We start from the raw sequence: 15,267 nt of genomic DNA, 5'->3' as shown, positions 1-15,267 counted from the left end.
CACCAGCGCCGCCACTCGCGTGACCCGCCAGACATTGGGGTCGCGGGCATCTGAATTCCCGCGCGCCTCCGCCTGCTGCTGCTCCTCCCCACACCCAAGCTGCTACTCCTCTCTCTTGCAACACCTGCTGCTGTTCTTCTTCTTCTCCTCACCTGCTGCTGTTCTTCTTCCTCTCCTTACCTTGCTGCTGCACTTCTCCTCCTCCTAACCTTGCTGCTGTTCATCTCTGAACCCCAAACATGCTGCTGCTCCTCTCCAACAACGACGCCGATCTGCAGCACTTCCTCGTCACCAACCTCAAGAAACGGAGCTGCTGATCCTCTCCAACGACCCCTTGCTGATCCTCTCCAACTTGGCTTCGCTGATCATCTTCGTCCCTGCTGCTCTCCTTAGCCCACAACATCTACAGCCCAGGAGACAAGTCTGAATCTCTCTTCTCTTACTGTAGTTTTCTGAATTTTTGCTCTGATTATTCTGCAGCTTGTAATCTGAATCTCAGTTAACTGTTGATGTGCCTGTGAGAAAACTAGGTGGTTCAACTTGTAATATTGTTCCGCTGCCTGTGATGTTTGAGATACTTCCATCATCTACTCTATACTACTGATAATATGTTCAGTTCGTACTTGTCATGTGTTAATTAGTATTCTGCTACTGTATGTGTGAGATCCCTTATGTGTTTGCTCCTTACTGCAGAAATTTATTCAGTTGTCCATGTATTAGCTCCAGTAGATGTGCTATATAAGTACATGTGTGTTTTGTGATGTAAACCATGTCAGCTAGCTCACTGTAACAAATTCATGTTACTATTTGTGATTTTATTTTGTATTGATATTACTCTCTGTGGTAGCCAGTTGTGTGATCATTCAATTTTCAGTCTATGTATTAGCTCTCTACCTGTAATATATGTTGTGACACGAAGCATTTTCATCCCTGTCCATTATCTTGTTTCTTCCCTTTATCATACGCTTGTTAGATAAATATATGTGTTCATGTCCTGTTGTTTTCTTTTGTGTTAGTATTTTAGTTTCTCAAGTAATAGGAAAACACCAAAAAAGACAATATAGACAATCTGAACCTCCCCTTTGCTTATTTTGCATTTTCTTTGGCGACGATCTTCCGGAACTACCTTGTTTAGTTTAGGTTTATTTTCTTGCATTCATATTCTGAATTGTGTTACCTAGCTTTATCCGAGCACGATCATTGACTTGCCTAGTCCCTGTGGAGAACACGACACTTGCAGTTTGGGCGTAAAAACCCCACTGTACTCACAATCGAGCAGCGCACCGAGCTCCTCCAAGCTCAGAAGAACCTGGAAACCTCAGGTAACCCAATGCCCTGATTTACGATTCTAGATTCATTCTCGGATGACCATTTGAGCGAGGTTCTGGAGAAGAGTGGGATCGAGGCGATAGGCGAGGGCGGGCCGAGTGAGCTGATCTCGTTGATTCGTGCTAAGGAAATTGCGCAGGCGGCGCTTGCAGCGGCGGCTGCTCAACACGTGGATCGTTTAGCAGCGGAGGCTGAGCCCTCGGACACACTAGCGATCCGGCCCGATGGGGATCCCACAAAAGGGGTTGTGGTCCCCCCACCTTGCCGTGGCTAGGTGAGGCGTGTGGCCAAGGCGATCACCTCAAGGGGGGTTCGTCTGCGCAATCGCGTCATTTAAATGCGAGCGCTCCTGTGGAACATCCGTGGCTTTGGCCACGCGGGTCGGCGTACCCAGCTTAGATAATACACTAGGAAAGAAGTAGTAGATATTGTTGGGCTCTAGGAAACGATCAAAGCGGAGTTCCGACACCAAGAAATCCTTTTTGTAGATTCTCTTGAGCGCTTCGCCTGGCATCACAATCCGGCAATTGGCCACTCCGGTGGCATGTTGCTTGGTTTCTGCGCTGCCACTTATGAGGTTCTGACCTGAGAGGTTGGTACCTTCTTCATTGTGGCCAATATCCGTGTGCGTGCGTCGCTTCGCGAGTTGGTGATTGTGCAAGTTTACGGACCAGCCAACCATTCGCGCTCGGCCGAGTTCTTGGGAGAACTCGAAGCTAAAGTGCTTGCGGTCTCGGCTGCCCAAATCCCCCTGATGGTGGGTGGTGATTTCAACCTGATTCGCTCGGGTGATGATAAGAATAATGATAATATTAACTGGCCTAGGGTGGCCATGTTTAACAACGCTATTACGTCAATGACACTTAGGGAAGTGGCCAGAACTGGGGCTAGATATACTTGGACTAACAAGCAACTAGCCCCGGTGCGATCCGTTTTGGACCGTGTCTTCATGTCTCCGGACTGGGAAGTGGTGTTCCCGCTCTGCTCGCTCCTTGCTGAAACAAGGATCGGCTCGGAACACGTGCCCCTTATTCTATCCTCAGGGGATGATAGGATCAGGCGTAGCCCGCGATTTTTCTTTGAAACCGCGTGGTTTGAGGTACCAGATTTCGACACCATCTTTACGGAGAGATGGTGGCGATGTGTACATCTCACTGGTCAACAACGCGGCCCAATAGAGTTTTGGACAGTGGTAGGGGGGCGCCTACGTGCATGCCTTAAAGGCTGGGGCGCCAACCAGGGGCGCGATGACAAGGTGCTTAGGGCGAACCTTGTCAGCGAAATCGCGCTGCTAGACTCCCAAGCGGACGCGCGACCTTTCTCTGAGCAAGAGGTGGTCCCATCGATATGCCTTGGAGGGGCAAGTCGAGGCGTTGCTTCGTTCCGAGGAGGAATATTGGAGGCGCCGGGGCGGCCTCAAGTGGACGCTCAAAGGGGATGCGAACACTAAATATTTCCACGCGTATGCTAACGATAGGTGTCGGAAATGCTCGATTCTTAGGCTACAGTGCAAGCTGAGATATCCAATCACATTTACGACTTTTACATAAGTCTGATGGGGACCAACGAAGCCCAACACGCTCGTTTGAGAGGTGATGTTTGGCTTCCATATCAAATGGTCCATGAGTGCAAGAACGACAAGTTGGGGCTCACGTTCCTCCCTAAAGAAATTGACGACGCGCTCCATAGCATGAAAACAGACACGGCACCGGGCCCTAACGGGTGGCCGGTGGCGATGTTCAAGCACTTTTGGCCACTGCTGCATGTACAAATTTTTTAAAGTTTGCAATGGTTTCATGCGTGGCCTCGTGGACATAGCTAGGTTCAACTACGGCGTTCTATCGCTGATCCCTAAAGTGGTCGGGGCGGACAACATCCGTCATTTCAGACCCATTGCGCTCATTAACGTTTTCTTTAAAATTTGTGCTAAAGCGTGTGCCACGCGGCTCTCTCCCATCGCTCACCGAATAATTAGTCGAACGCAATCCGCTTTTATCCGTGGTCGTCACATTTTGGAGGGTCCGTTAGCCCTACAAGAGACCCTCCAGGAGCTAAAACGTACGCACGAACCGGCTATCCTCCTTCAACTAGATTTTGAAAAGGCGTACGACCGAGTCAACTGGGATTTCCTTCGCCAGGTGCTCATCAGCTGTGGTTTTGCGCCTGTTTGGGTGCACCGAGTCATGCAACTGGTCTCGCGGGGCCAAACTGCTGTCTCGGTTAACGGAGAAGTAGGTCACTTCTTCAAGAACAAACGTGGGCTGCGTCAGGGCGACCCTATGTCCCCGATCTTGTTCAACCTTGTCCTGGACGCGCTAGCGGCCATGCTGCGTAAAAGCCACGAAGGCAGGTCACATCAAAGGGGTGTTGGGACACCTCATCCCAGGGGGGATATCTCATTTGCAGTATGCCGACGATACACTACTGCTGTTTCAACCTGACCTCCATAGTGTGGCTACCGTCAAAGCCCTGCTGCTAAGTTTCGAACTCATGTCAGGGCTCAAAATTAACTTCCACAAGTGCGAAGTGCTGCCCATGGGTTTGGACGCGGAGGAGGGCAGACGTATAGCGGACCTGCTCAACTGCAAAGTTGGCAAACTTACGTTCACATACTTAGGCCTCCCACTAGACGCCAAGCGCGTCACGATCGATGGGTGGGCTCCATTATGGACCAAAGTGGGCGGGCGGGTCTGTCCGTGGAGGGGGAAGTTCCTATCCTCTACAACGAGATTGGTGCTCACGAACTCTAGCCTGTCCTCGCTGCCACATTTTGCAATGGGCCTTTTTCCTCTTGGCTGCGGGAGTCCACGCTAAGATGGACATGCCTCGGTCTCGCTTCTTTTGGGAAGGATCAGGGCCTAAACGTAAATATCACATGGTCAAATGGGCCGCGGTATGCCGCCCCAAAGACCTGGGAGGTCTCGGGATCACGAATACTAGAATTCTCAATGTTGCACTCATGTGCAAGTGGATTTGGAAACTGTCCCAGGGGGCGACGGATTTATGGGTTGACATTCTGCGAGCAAACTATTTCCCAAATGGGAATTTCTTCGAAGGTGCCATGAGGGGTTCTCCTTTCTGGAATGATCTCCAGGTGATTCGGCCGGCTTTTGCTATGGGGGCCAAGTTTTCCATTGGAAACAGCCGCTCGGCCCGCTTCTGGCTTGATCATTGGATCGGTACCCAGCCTTTATGGTCGGCATTCCAAGACCTATACGCCTTGGCTGTCAACCCTGAGGTATCAGTGGCCACGGCCCTAGCATCGTCCCCCCGGCGACCCACTTCCACCGCGAGCTTACCGGACAGGAGCAAGTGCATCTCACGACGCTGCTTACGCTCGTCAACCCGGTGATGTTGTCCACATCCGCGGACTCGGTGACGTGGGCTCTCACCCCGTCTGGCAAGTTTTCGGTCAAGTCCCTCTACCGCAAACTGTGTCAGGGGCCGTCCATCCAGGTGCCTACGGGCCTCTGGAAATCACGCCTACCGCTAAAGATCAAGGTCTTCTTTTGGCAGTTGTTTCGGAACAGACTTCCCACTGTGGCAAATGTTGCCAAAAGAAATGACCCGTCGACTGGTTTGTGTGCAATCTGTAGTTCACCTGAAGACGCGAATCACGTTTTGTTCCGTTGCCCGTTAGCTCGTTTTGGCTGGAGTGCGGTCCGGTCTGCGGCTAACACAGCTTGGGACCCGAGGTCGTCCTCGTATCTAGCGGCTATTCTTTATTCCGCTCAAGGAAGCAACAATCGAGTGCTTTGGAGCGTTTTCGGTGCACTGTTCTGGGCAATTTGGCTCACTAGGAACAAATTAGCGATCGAGGGGATCTTCCGACCCACCCTGCTAACTTAATTTACAAATGCAACATGTTCCTGCAGCAGTGGAGTCCGTTGGCGAAGCGCAAGGATGCTGAGAAGCTGAAGCACGCTCAAGATCGTCTTCGTCAGGTCTATGTTTTGGCAAGGGAGCCAGCTGTCACTTCTACTTCGTGAAGTGATCCTTTTGTCGCTCGAGCGAGCCTGCGTGCTCCATGTTTTGGCCATTGGCCATGTAATATGCCCGCTAGAGCCTCTTTTGGTCGTCTGAACTCTCTAGATACCTTGGCCGTATGGTCGGAGCCTCCGTGTTCGGTTTTGGTTGTCCTATGTTGTTACGCTGCCTTGATGTGAGCTTTATTAATTTAAAGCCGGACGCTTCTAGCGTCTTCGTTCTAAAAAAGTAAGTTTATCTATCCTGATGACGAGAACAATTCCTGTGACGAAGAAAATGTCTTTGCTCCGGGTTGTAAATTCTGAGGATGGTATGAGGGTGTATGCATGCGAATCTAATATGATCTTTAGCTCCGTCGCATCTCCACCGACATGCAAATACATACAGTATTTACCGGCAATATTGATGTGCATCACTATCTGCTTAATGGTACTCAAACTTTGTATTAACAAGACAATTAATCATCTGACACACATCAGAGTTGTTAACAACCAAAAGTAAAGGGATGTGGGAATGAATGTTACCTGTGTATACTTCTTCAACAAAACAGAAAAGCTTTTGAGACTAATACTTTACACGGTCTTTTTAATCGTGCTTGATGCCCGGGGCCAAAGTCATGCTAGTTTGGATGATCTACACGAATTGTTTATGTTTTTCTTCTAGAAGTTCTGCCCTTGTTTGTAGCGACGTGAATTGTTTATGAGTGGATCTCTTTTCGTTTTAGTTTGTCCTTGAGCTTGCATGCACATTAGTCAAAACTCATAACATCATCTTTACATTGACGGATGGAAGAAAAACTCTTTTTGACATACACAAACAACTAACAAAGAAATCACTTTGAAAAGTCAAATTACATACACTGACAACTAACAGTATGATCTGCGATCGACGGACACACAAAATATATAGCTATGCTTTGAATGACTTTGGAATGATTGCCTAGTGGTGGTTGACGACAAAGCACTTCTCCCTGATCTCCCCCTCTTCACCGGTGAGAACCTCCACCTTGCCCATTTTGACCATGGCGGCAGCGAACTTGGCCTGCCACGCCTTCTCCACGGCGGCGTGGAATGCGACGATACCGGCGGTCCGGGGGCTGGTGAGCAGTGTCTGGTCTGAGGTGAGCGGCACCTTACGCGCCAATACATTCTTGAAGTACTGGTTGTCATACTCCCCCGGCGTGACCGGGTCCAGTGGCACCGTTGTGGGGTCGCTAGGGTTGTCCGTCGATGGAGGGCATTGATGCTTCAGCTCTGCCGCGTAGAACCTGTCGATGGACGGGTCGGTCCGGCCGACTTCGCCCGAGAAGTTGTGGATGCATTGAGTGAAGGAGGAGCAGTGGGATCTACCGATGGTGTGTGTGCGCCCGAGAGCGTGACGATGTCGTCTGCGGAGAGCCCCTTGCGCTTGAAGCTGGCCACGAGCTCCGCGACCTCGTCGGTCGGGAATGACACGTTGTTGTTGAGCACCTCGTCGGCGATAGACACGCGGCCGTCACGGCGACTAGACGGCACACGGTAGTTGATGCCGCCGGCAAGGTAGGCCCCGTCGCGCGCGGCGAAGGCGAGCACGTCGGCGCAGGAGACGGTGCGTGGGCCGCTCGCCTCTAGGGCTGCCTTGGTCTCGTCGATGACCTTAAAACCACGCATGCTTGGGTTGTTCACCTGCGAATCCTTCTCCGCCGAGTTCCCGGGCGTCGAGTTGATCAGCAGCGAGCCATCACAACCCTACACATGTAGAACAACAGAAAAACCAATGGTCAGATCAGGTACCTGAATGTAAACGTTGCACTGACAAGGTTGCATGAACCGTGAATGGAGTAGGGGTGCATGGGTGCTTGATGGTCATTGCTTACCCTGACAAAACAATCGTGAAAATGCATACGGATGATGCCACCGGCAAGGCTTGGGTTGCGGGCGAAGGCGCGGCGGACGGCGTCGCGCACGATGTACTCGGCCTGTGGGCACGTGTGCTCGTAGAACCCAACCTTCAGAAACTTCGACGGCGGAGGCGACGCGTCTGTACTCGCCGAGAAGGCGGCCACGGCGAGCAGCACCGCCGCAGCCCACGCAAACACTAAAGTGGGGAACCTCATGGGCGGAAGCCTATTCTCGAAGCAACTAATTATGGATTAGTTTCGTGGGGTGCAGTGCTCTTGCTCCCCAAATTCGTAACAAGCTAGATGTTGAATATATGGTTTGTGCATATATATTGTATAGTCCGGCCCACCTCCTAGTCATTGTATAGTTGAGGTTGTAGTCCATTTTGTATTCCATATATACGTGCGCTATGCACCGATCAATACATTGAGTTGCATTGCCAAAATATTTGTTTCCAACATGGTATCATACCTACGATCCTAACCTTAACTCCTGCCGCCGCCGCCGCCGCGATCCCATCGCCGCCGCCACCGCCGCCGCCGCCGCGTCTTCTCGCCGCCGCGCCGCCGCCCCCCTGTGTGCCGCCGCCACCTCGCGCTTCCGCCCGCCACCCGCAGCGCCGCCACCCGCGCCGCGCCACTTCACCACGCGCCGCCGCCCTCCCCTCTCGGCCATGGCCTCCCCCGGTTTCACCGGTACCACCCGCAGTTGCCGCACCAATCCCTTCGACGGCCCCGATCCCGTCGTCATCCGTGATCTCAATATCCTCGCTCGGGTTCCCGTCGTCCTCGATCAACTCACCTCCACCTACTATGCCTGGAAGACGTACTTCTCCCTTGTGTTCCATGAGTACAATCTCCGGGATCACATCGATGGCTCCGTGGACTCCCGCTTCATGGAGGACGATGAGGAGTGGACGTCCATCGACGCCACTCTTATCCGTTGGCTCTACACCACCATCTCGAAGGACCTCTTTCACACGGTGGTCTCCGTCAATGATGACGCTCACGCCGTTTGGACTAAGCTCAACGGCCTCTTCACCGACAACGCGCTCCAACGCAAGGTTTTCTTGCACGGCCAGTTTTTTGGGTGCCAGCAGCTTGACTCGTCGGTCGACGACTATTGCATGCGCCTCAAGAAGCTTGTCGATGAGCTCCGTGACCTCGGCGAGAAGGTCTCCAACGAGCTCCTCCTCAGCACTCTCATCGCCGGCCTGAACGAAGACTTCAGGAACGCCGCCTCCAACATCCCTCTCATCACCAACCCGACCTTCCCCGCGCGCTCGGGCCACCCATATGGCTCTCACCGCCGGAACCCGCGGCGGTGCACCGCCCACCGCTCCGGCTCCCCCGGCGCGGCCCTCCCAGGGGCTCTTCCACGTGCAGCCACCGCCCGGGTTCCCATATCCCGCGCCGCCGTAGGCCCCTCCGTCGCCCCCCGCCGAGCAGCAGTAGCGCCGGGGCGGGCGTCGCGGCCGAGGTGGCTGCAAGCAGCAGCAGCAGCCGCCAGCTGCCCATGGCGGGGCGCCGCGCCAACCGCAGCACCCGCTCCCGCCGGCGTCCTGGCAGGCCGGCCAAAACCCCTGGACGGGGGTTGTTCACACATACTCCATGCCCATACCGCGCGCCCCCGTCCCCGGTGTTTTTGGCGCCCGCCCGGCCCCTCATCAGGCTCTGTACGCGGCCCCTCAGGCATATCCGCCGGCACCGCTTTATGGCCCCTCGGTGGCCTATGGGCTGCCTCCGGCCGGTGGGCTCGTGGCGCCGCCGCCACAGCCTCTGCCGTCGGCCCCGGCCCTCCCGCCGGCACCATGGGACCCCGCGCTGCTAGCGGCCCTCCACACCGCCCCCACGCCACAGCAGTACACCGGCGGTGGCGACTGGTACATGGACACCGGAGCCACGGCTCACATGGCCGCCAACCCCGGTAACCTTCTTACCGCTCACCCTGTTCACACTGCTACTCGCATTACCGTGGGCGACGGTTCTTCCATGCCCATCACTCATGTCGGCCATGCTGCTTTTCCTTCTAAGTCCGTTCCATTACATCTTTCTAACGTACTTGTTTCACCTGACATCATTAAAAATCTTGTTTCTGTTCGTTCTCTTACACGTGAAAATCGTGTCACCGTTGAATTTGACATGTTTGGCTTTTCTGTTAAGGATGCTCGTACCCGGATGGTGCTCCACCGACGTGACAGCCCCGACAATCTCTACCCGGTCCACTCCAACACATCCTCCATCGCTGCACCCATGGCGCTTTCCGCTGGGGTGGACCTTTGGCATGCTCGTCTTGGTCATCCCAACCCTGCCACCCTTCGTCATATTCTTCGCAGTTTTTCATTCACGTGTAATAAGATTGACGATCACACTTGTCATGCTTGTCGTCTCGGCAAACATACTCTTTTACCTTTTAGCACTTCCTCGCATGTTGCTTCATACCCATTTGAGTTAATTCATAGTGATGTTTGGACCTCTCCTGTTGCAAGCACGGGCTATCTCTATTATCTTGTTATCCTTGATGATTTTTCGCACTATGTGTGGACCTTCCCGTTGCGGCGAAAGTCGGATTCTGTTGCCACTCTCACCGCATTCTACTCCTATGTCTCCACGCAGTTTGGTCGCCCCATTCATGCATTGCAAACAGACAACGGGAAAGAGTTTGATAATCTTGCAATCCGCAACCTTCTCGCCACACACGGCACGATTTTTCGTCTCACTTACCCGTACACTTCGCAACAAAATGGCCGCGCTGAGCGCGTGCTTCGCACTCTTAATGACTGCGTTCGCACCCTCCTCTTTCACGCCAACGTGCCACCACTTTTCTGGCCTGACGCGCTCGCCACCGCATCACTACTCCTCAACATCCGTCCCTGTCGCACTTGCGGGAATTTTGCTCCTCATCATCTTTTGTTCGGCACGCCATCTTTCTACACCGAGCTTCGCATTTTCGGTTGCTTGTGCTACCCTAGCATCGCTTCCACTACTTCTCATAAGCTCGCACCACGGTCCGTGGCCTGTATTTTTCTTGGCTATCCCCCCAACACCAAAGGCTACCGCTGCTATGATCCTATCTCACATCGGGTCATCACTTCCCGACACGTTTACTTTGATGAGATGGTTTTTCCATTTCAGCAGGTACCTTCGGATGTTGCGGCCTTGCCCGCTCCTGGTGACGGCCGCTCGGGCGCCTCTCTCGGGCCGCCCCCTAGCTTTGAGGGTGCCCCCCGTGCCCCGGGTCGAGTTCCTCCCTGGCCGGCTTCCTTAGGGGCTGCACCCCTCTCGGCGCCTGCGACGCCCCTTGCGCCACCATCGGCGCGGGCCTCCTCGGCGCCCCCGCGCCCTCGCCGGCGGCCTCGCCCGCGGCGACGTCACCCGCGGTCTCACCCGCGGCCTCAGTGGCGGCGGGCTCTTCTTCGTCTTCGCCCGTTGCCCCGGACTTGCTGCCCCGCCCGATGACTCGCTCTCGGGCCGGTACCTTCCGCCCGAGTACGCGGTACACCAGCGATGAGTATCTTCTCGCCGCTTCCATCTCTGAGCCATCCCCTCTCCCATCGTCAGCTCGAGCCGCCCTTCGGGACCCTCATTGGCTCGCTGTGATGCAGGAAGAGTTCGATGCGCTCCAACGGAACCGCACCTGGCAGCTTGTCCCTCGGCCACCTCGTGCCAACATCATCACGGGCAAGTGGGTCTTTCGGCATAAGACTCGTCCCGACGGGACTCTCGAGCGCTACAAAGCTCGCTGGGTGGTTCGAGGCTTTCGGCAACGTGCGCGCGTGGACTTCACCGACACTTTTGCTCCGGTTGTTAAACCGGGCACGATCCGCACCGTGCTTCAGCTGGCCGTCTCCCGAGCTTGGCCCATGCATCAGTTGGACGTCTTCAACGCCTTCTTGCACGGCCACCTCACCGAGCAGGTGTTCTGTGAGCAGCCCACCGGCTTCGTCGACGCCACACATCCGGATCATGTGTGCTTGCTCTCCCGTTCTCTTTACGGGTTGAAGCAGGCGCCTCGGGCCTGGTACCAGCGCATCGCTGCCTTCCTGCAGACGCTCGGATTTACATCGACCCGCTCCGACGCGTCCCTCTTTGTGTACCATCACGGGGTTGACATGGCCTACTTGTTGCTCTACGTTGACGACATCATCTTGACGGCTTCTGCTGTCGCGCTTCTCCAGCGGCTTACTGCTCGTCTTCGCGATGAGTTTGCCCTGAAGGACTTGGGGCCCCTCCACTACTTCCTCGACATTGAAGTGGTTCGACAGCCAGATGGGTTCTTTCTACACCAGCAGCGTTACGCGCATGAGCTTCTCGATCGTGCCGGCATGCTTAACTGCAAGCCTGCTCCCACGCCTGTTGACACCAAGGCCAAGGTTTCTGTTGGGTTCCGTAGTAATTTCAAAAAATTTCCTACGCTCACGCAAGATCATAGTGATGCATAGCAACGAGAGGGGGAGAGTGTGATCTACGTACCCTTGTAGATCGACAACGGAAGCGTTTGGTTGATGTAGTCGTACGTCTCCATGGCCCGACCGATCAAGCACCGAAACTACGACACCTCCGAGTTCTAGCACACGTTCAGCTCGATGACGATCCCCGGACTCCGATCCAGCAAAGTGTCAGGGAAGAGTTCCGTCAGCACGACGGCGTGGTGACGATCTTGATGTACTACTGCCGCAGGGCTTCGCCTAAGCACCGCTACAATATTATCGAGGACTATGGTGGAAGGGGGCACCGCACACGGCTAAGAATATGATCACGTGGATCAACTTGTGTTTCTCTGGGGTGCCCCTGCTTCCGTATATAAAGGCTCAAGAGGGGGAGGCCGGCCGGCCATCATAGGGCGCGCCAGGAGGAGTCCTACTCCCTCCGGGAGTAGGACTTCTCCCCCAATCCTAGTTGGAATAGGATTCGCGAGGTGGGAAAAGAGAGAGAGAGAAGGAGGGGGGCGCCGACCCCCTCTCTCCTTGTCCTATTCGGACTAGGGAGGCAGGGGCGCGCGGCTCAGCCCTGACTGCCTCTCCTCTTCTTCCACTAAGGCCCATTAAGGCCCATATAGCTCCCGGGGGGTTCCAGTAACCTCCCGGTACTCTGGTAAAATCCCGATTTCACCCGGAACACTTCCGATATCCAAACATAGGCTTCCAATATATCAATCTTTATGTATTGACCATTTCAAGACTCCTCGTCATGTCCGTGATCACATCCGGGACTCCGAACAACCTTCGGTACATCAAAATGCATAAACTCATAATATAACTGTCATCGTAACCTTAAGCGTGCGGACCCTACGGGTTCGAGAACAATGTAGACATGACCGAGACACGTCTCCGGTCAATAACCAATAGCGGGACCTGGATGCCCATATTGGCTCCTACATATTCTACGAAGATCTTTATCGGTCAGACCGCATAACAACATACGTCGTTCCCTTTGTCATCGGTATGTTACTTGCCCGAGATTCAATCGTCGGTATCCTATACCTAGTTCAATCTCGTCACTGGCAAGTCTCTTTACTCGTTCTGTAATACATCATCCCGCAACTAACTCATTAGTTGCAATGCTTGCAAGGCTTAAGTGATGTGCATTACCGAGAGGGCCCAGAGATACCTCTCCGACAATCGGAGTGACAAATCCTAATCTCGAAATACGCCAACCCAACATGTACCTTTGGAGACACCTGTAGAGCTCCTTTATAATCACCCAGTTACGTTGTGACATTTGGTAGCACACAAAGTGTTCCTCTGGCAAACGGGAGTTGCATAATCTCATAGTCATATGAACATGTATAAGTCATGAAGAAAGCAATAGCAACATACTAAACGATCGGGTGCTAAGCTAATGGAATGGGTCATGTCAATCAGATCATTCAACTAATGATGTGATCCTGTTAATCAAATGACAACTTTTTGTTCATGGTTAGGAAACATAACCATCTTTGATTAACAAGCTAGTCTAGTAGAGGCATACTACTGACACTCTTGTTTGTCTATGTATTCACACATGTATTATGTTTCCGGTTAATACAATTCTAGCATGAATAATAAACTTTTATCATGATATAAGGAAATAAATAATAACTTTATTATTGCCTCTAGGGCATATTTCCTTCAGTCTCCCACTTGCACTAGAGTCAATAATCTAGATTACACAGTAATGATTCTAACACCCATGGATCCTTGGTGCTGATCATGTTTTGCTCGTGGAAGAGGCTTAGTCAACGAGTCTGCAACATTCAGATCCGTATGTATCCTGCAAATCTCTATGTCTCCCACCTGGACTAGATCCCGGATGGAATTGAAGCGTCTCTTGATGTGCTTGGTTCTCTTGTGAAATCTGGATTCCTTCACCAAGGCAATTGCACCAGTATTGTCACAAAAGATTTTCATTGGACCCGATGCACTAGGTACGACACCTAGATCGGATATGAACTCCTTCATCCAGACTCCTTCATTTGCTGCTTTTGAAGCAGCTATGTATTCCGCTTCACACGTAGATCCCGCCATGACGCTTTGTTTAGAACTGCACCAACTTACAGCTCCACCGTTTAATGTAAACACGTATCCGGTTTGCGATTTAGAATCGTCCGGATCAGTGTCAAAACTTGCATCAACGTAACCGTTTACGATGAGCTCTTTGTCACCTCCATATACGAGAAACATATCCTTAGTCCTTTTTAGGTACTTCAGGATGTTCTTGACCGCTGTCCAGTGATCCACTCCTGGATTACTTTGGTACCTCCCTGCTAGATTTATAGCAAGGCACACATCAGGTTTGGTACACAGCATTGCATACATGATAGAGCCTATGGCTGAAGCATAGGGAACATCTTTCATCTTCTCTCTATCTTCTACAGTGGTCGGGCATTGAGTCTTACTCAACTTCACACCTTGTAACACAGGCAAGAACCCTTTCTTTGCTTGATCCATTTTGAACTTCTTCAAAATCTTGTCAAGGTATGTGCTTTGTGAAAGTCCAATTAAACGTCTCGATCTATCTCTATAGATCTTTATGCCTAATATGTAAGCAGCTTCACCGAGGTCTTTCATTGAAAAACTCTTATTCAAGTATCCCTTTATGCTATCCAGAAATTCTATATCATTTCCAATCAGTAATATGTCATCCACATATAATATCAGAAATGCTACAGAGCTCCCACTCACTTTCTTGTAAATACAGGCTTCTCCAAAAGTCTGTATAAAACCAAATGCTTTGATCACACTATCAAAGCGTTTATTCCAACTCCGAGAGGCTTGCACCAGTCCATAAATATATCGCTGGAGCTTGCACACTTTGTTAGCTCTCTTTGGATCGACAAAACCTTCTGGTTGCATCATATACAACTCTTCTTCCAGAAATCCATTCAGGAATGCAGTTTTGACATCTATCTGCCAAATTTCATAATTATAAAATGCGGCAATTGCTAACATGATTCGGACAGACTTAAGCATCGCTACGGGTGAGAAGGTCTCATTGTAGTCAATCCATTGAACTTGCCGAAACCCTTTTTGCGACAAGTCGAGCTTTGTAGACAGTAATATTACCGTCGGTGTCAGTCTTCTTCTTGAAGATCCATTTATTCTCAATTGCTTGCCGATCATTGGGCAAGTCAACCAAAGTCCATACTTTGTTCTCATACATGGATCCCATCTCAGATTTCATGGCTTCAAGCCATTTTGCGGAATCTGGGCTCACCATCGCTTCTTCATAGTTCGTAGGTTCATCATGATCTAGTAGCATGACTTCCAGAACAGGATTACCATACCATTCTGGTGCGGATCTTACTCTGGTTGATCTACGAGGTTCAGTAGTATCTTGTTCTGAAGTTTCATGATCATCATCATTAGCTTCCTCACTAATTGGTGTAGGTGTCACAGAAACAGTTTTCTATGATGTACTACTTTCCAATAAGGGAGTAGGTACAGTTACCTCGTCAAGTTCTACTTTCCTCCCACTCACTTCTTTCGATAGAAACTCCTTCTCTAGAAAGTTTTCAAACTTAGGAACAAAAGTCCTGCCTTCAGATCTGTGATAGAAGGTGTATCCAATAGTCTCCTTTGGATATCCTATGA

The 15,267-nt window shown here is 51.9% G+C and overlaps 1 pseudogene; it reads right to left on the bottom strand.

Annotated features, from left to right (window-relative positions):
• Nucleotides 1-6,255: 6,255 nt before the first annotated feature.
• Nucleotides 6,256-7,411, bottom strand: LOC123094580 (peroxidase 5-like; annotated as a pseudogene).
• Between the last annotated feature and the right edge of the window lie 7,856 nt (nucleotides 7,412-15,267).

This window comes from Triticum aestivum, chromosome 1A (assembly GCF_018294505.1).
Source record: "Triticum aestivum cultivar Chinese Spring chromosome 1A, IWGSC CS RefSeq v2.1, whole genome shotgun sequence".
NCBI classification, from domain to species: domain Eukaryota; kingdom Viridiplantae; phylum Streptophyta; class Magnoliopsida; order Poales; family Poaceae; genus Triticum; species Triticum aestivum.
The sequence above is the reverse complement of the archived record's forward strand: the minus strand, read 5'-3'. Positions and strand labels throughout refer to the sequence as shown.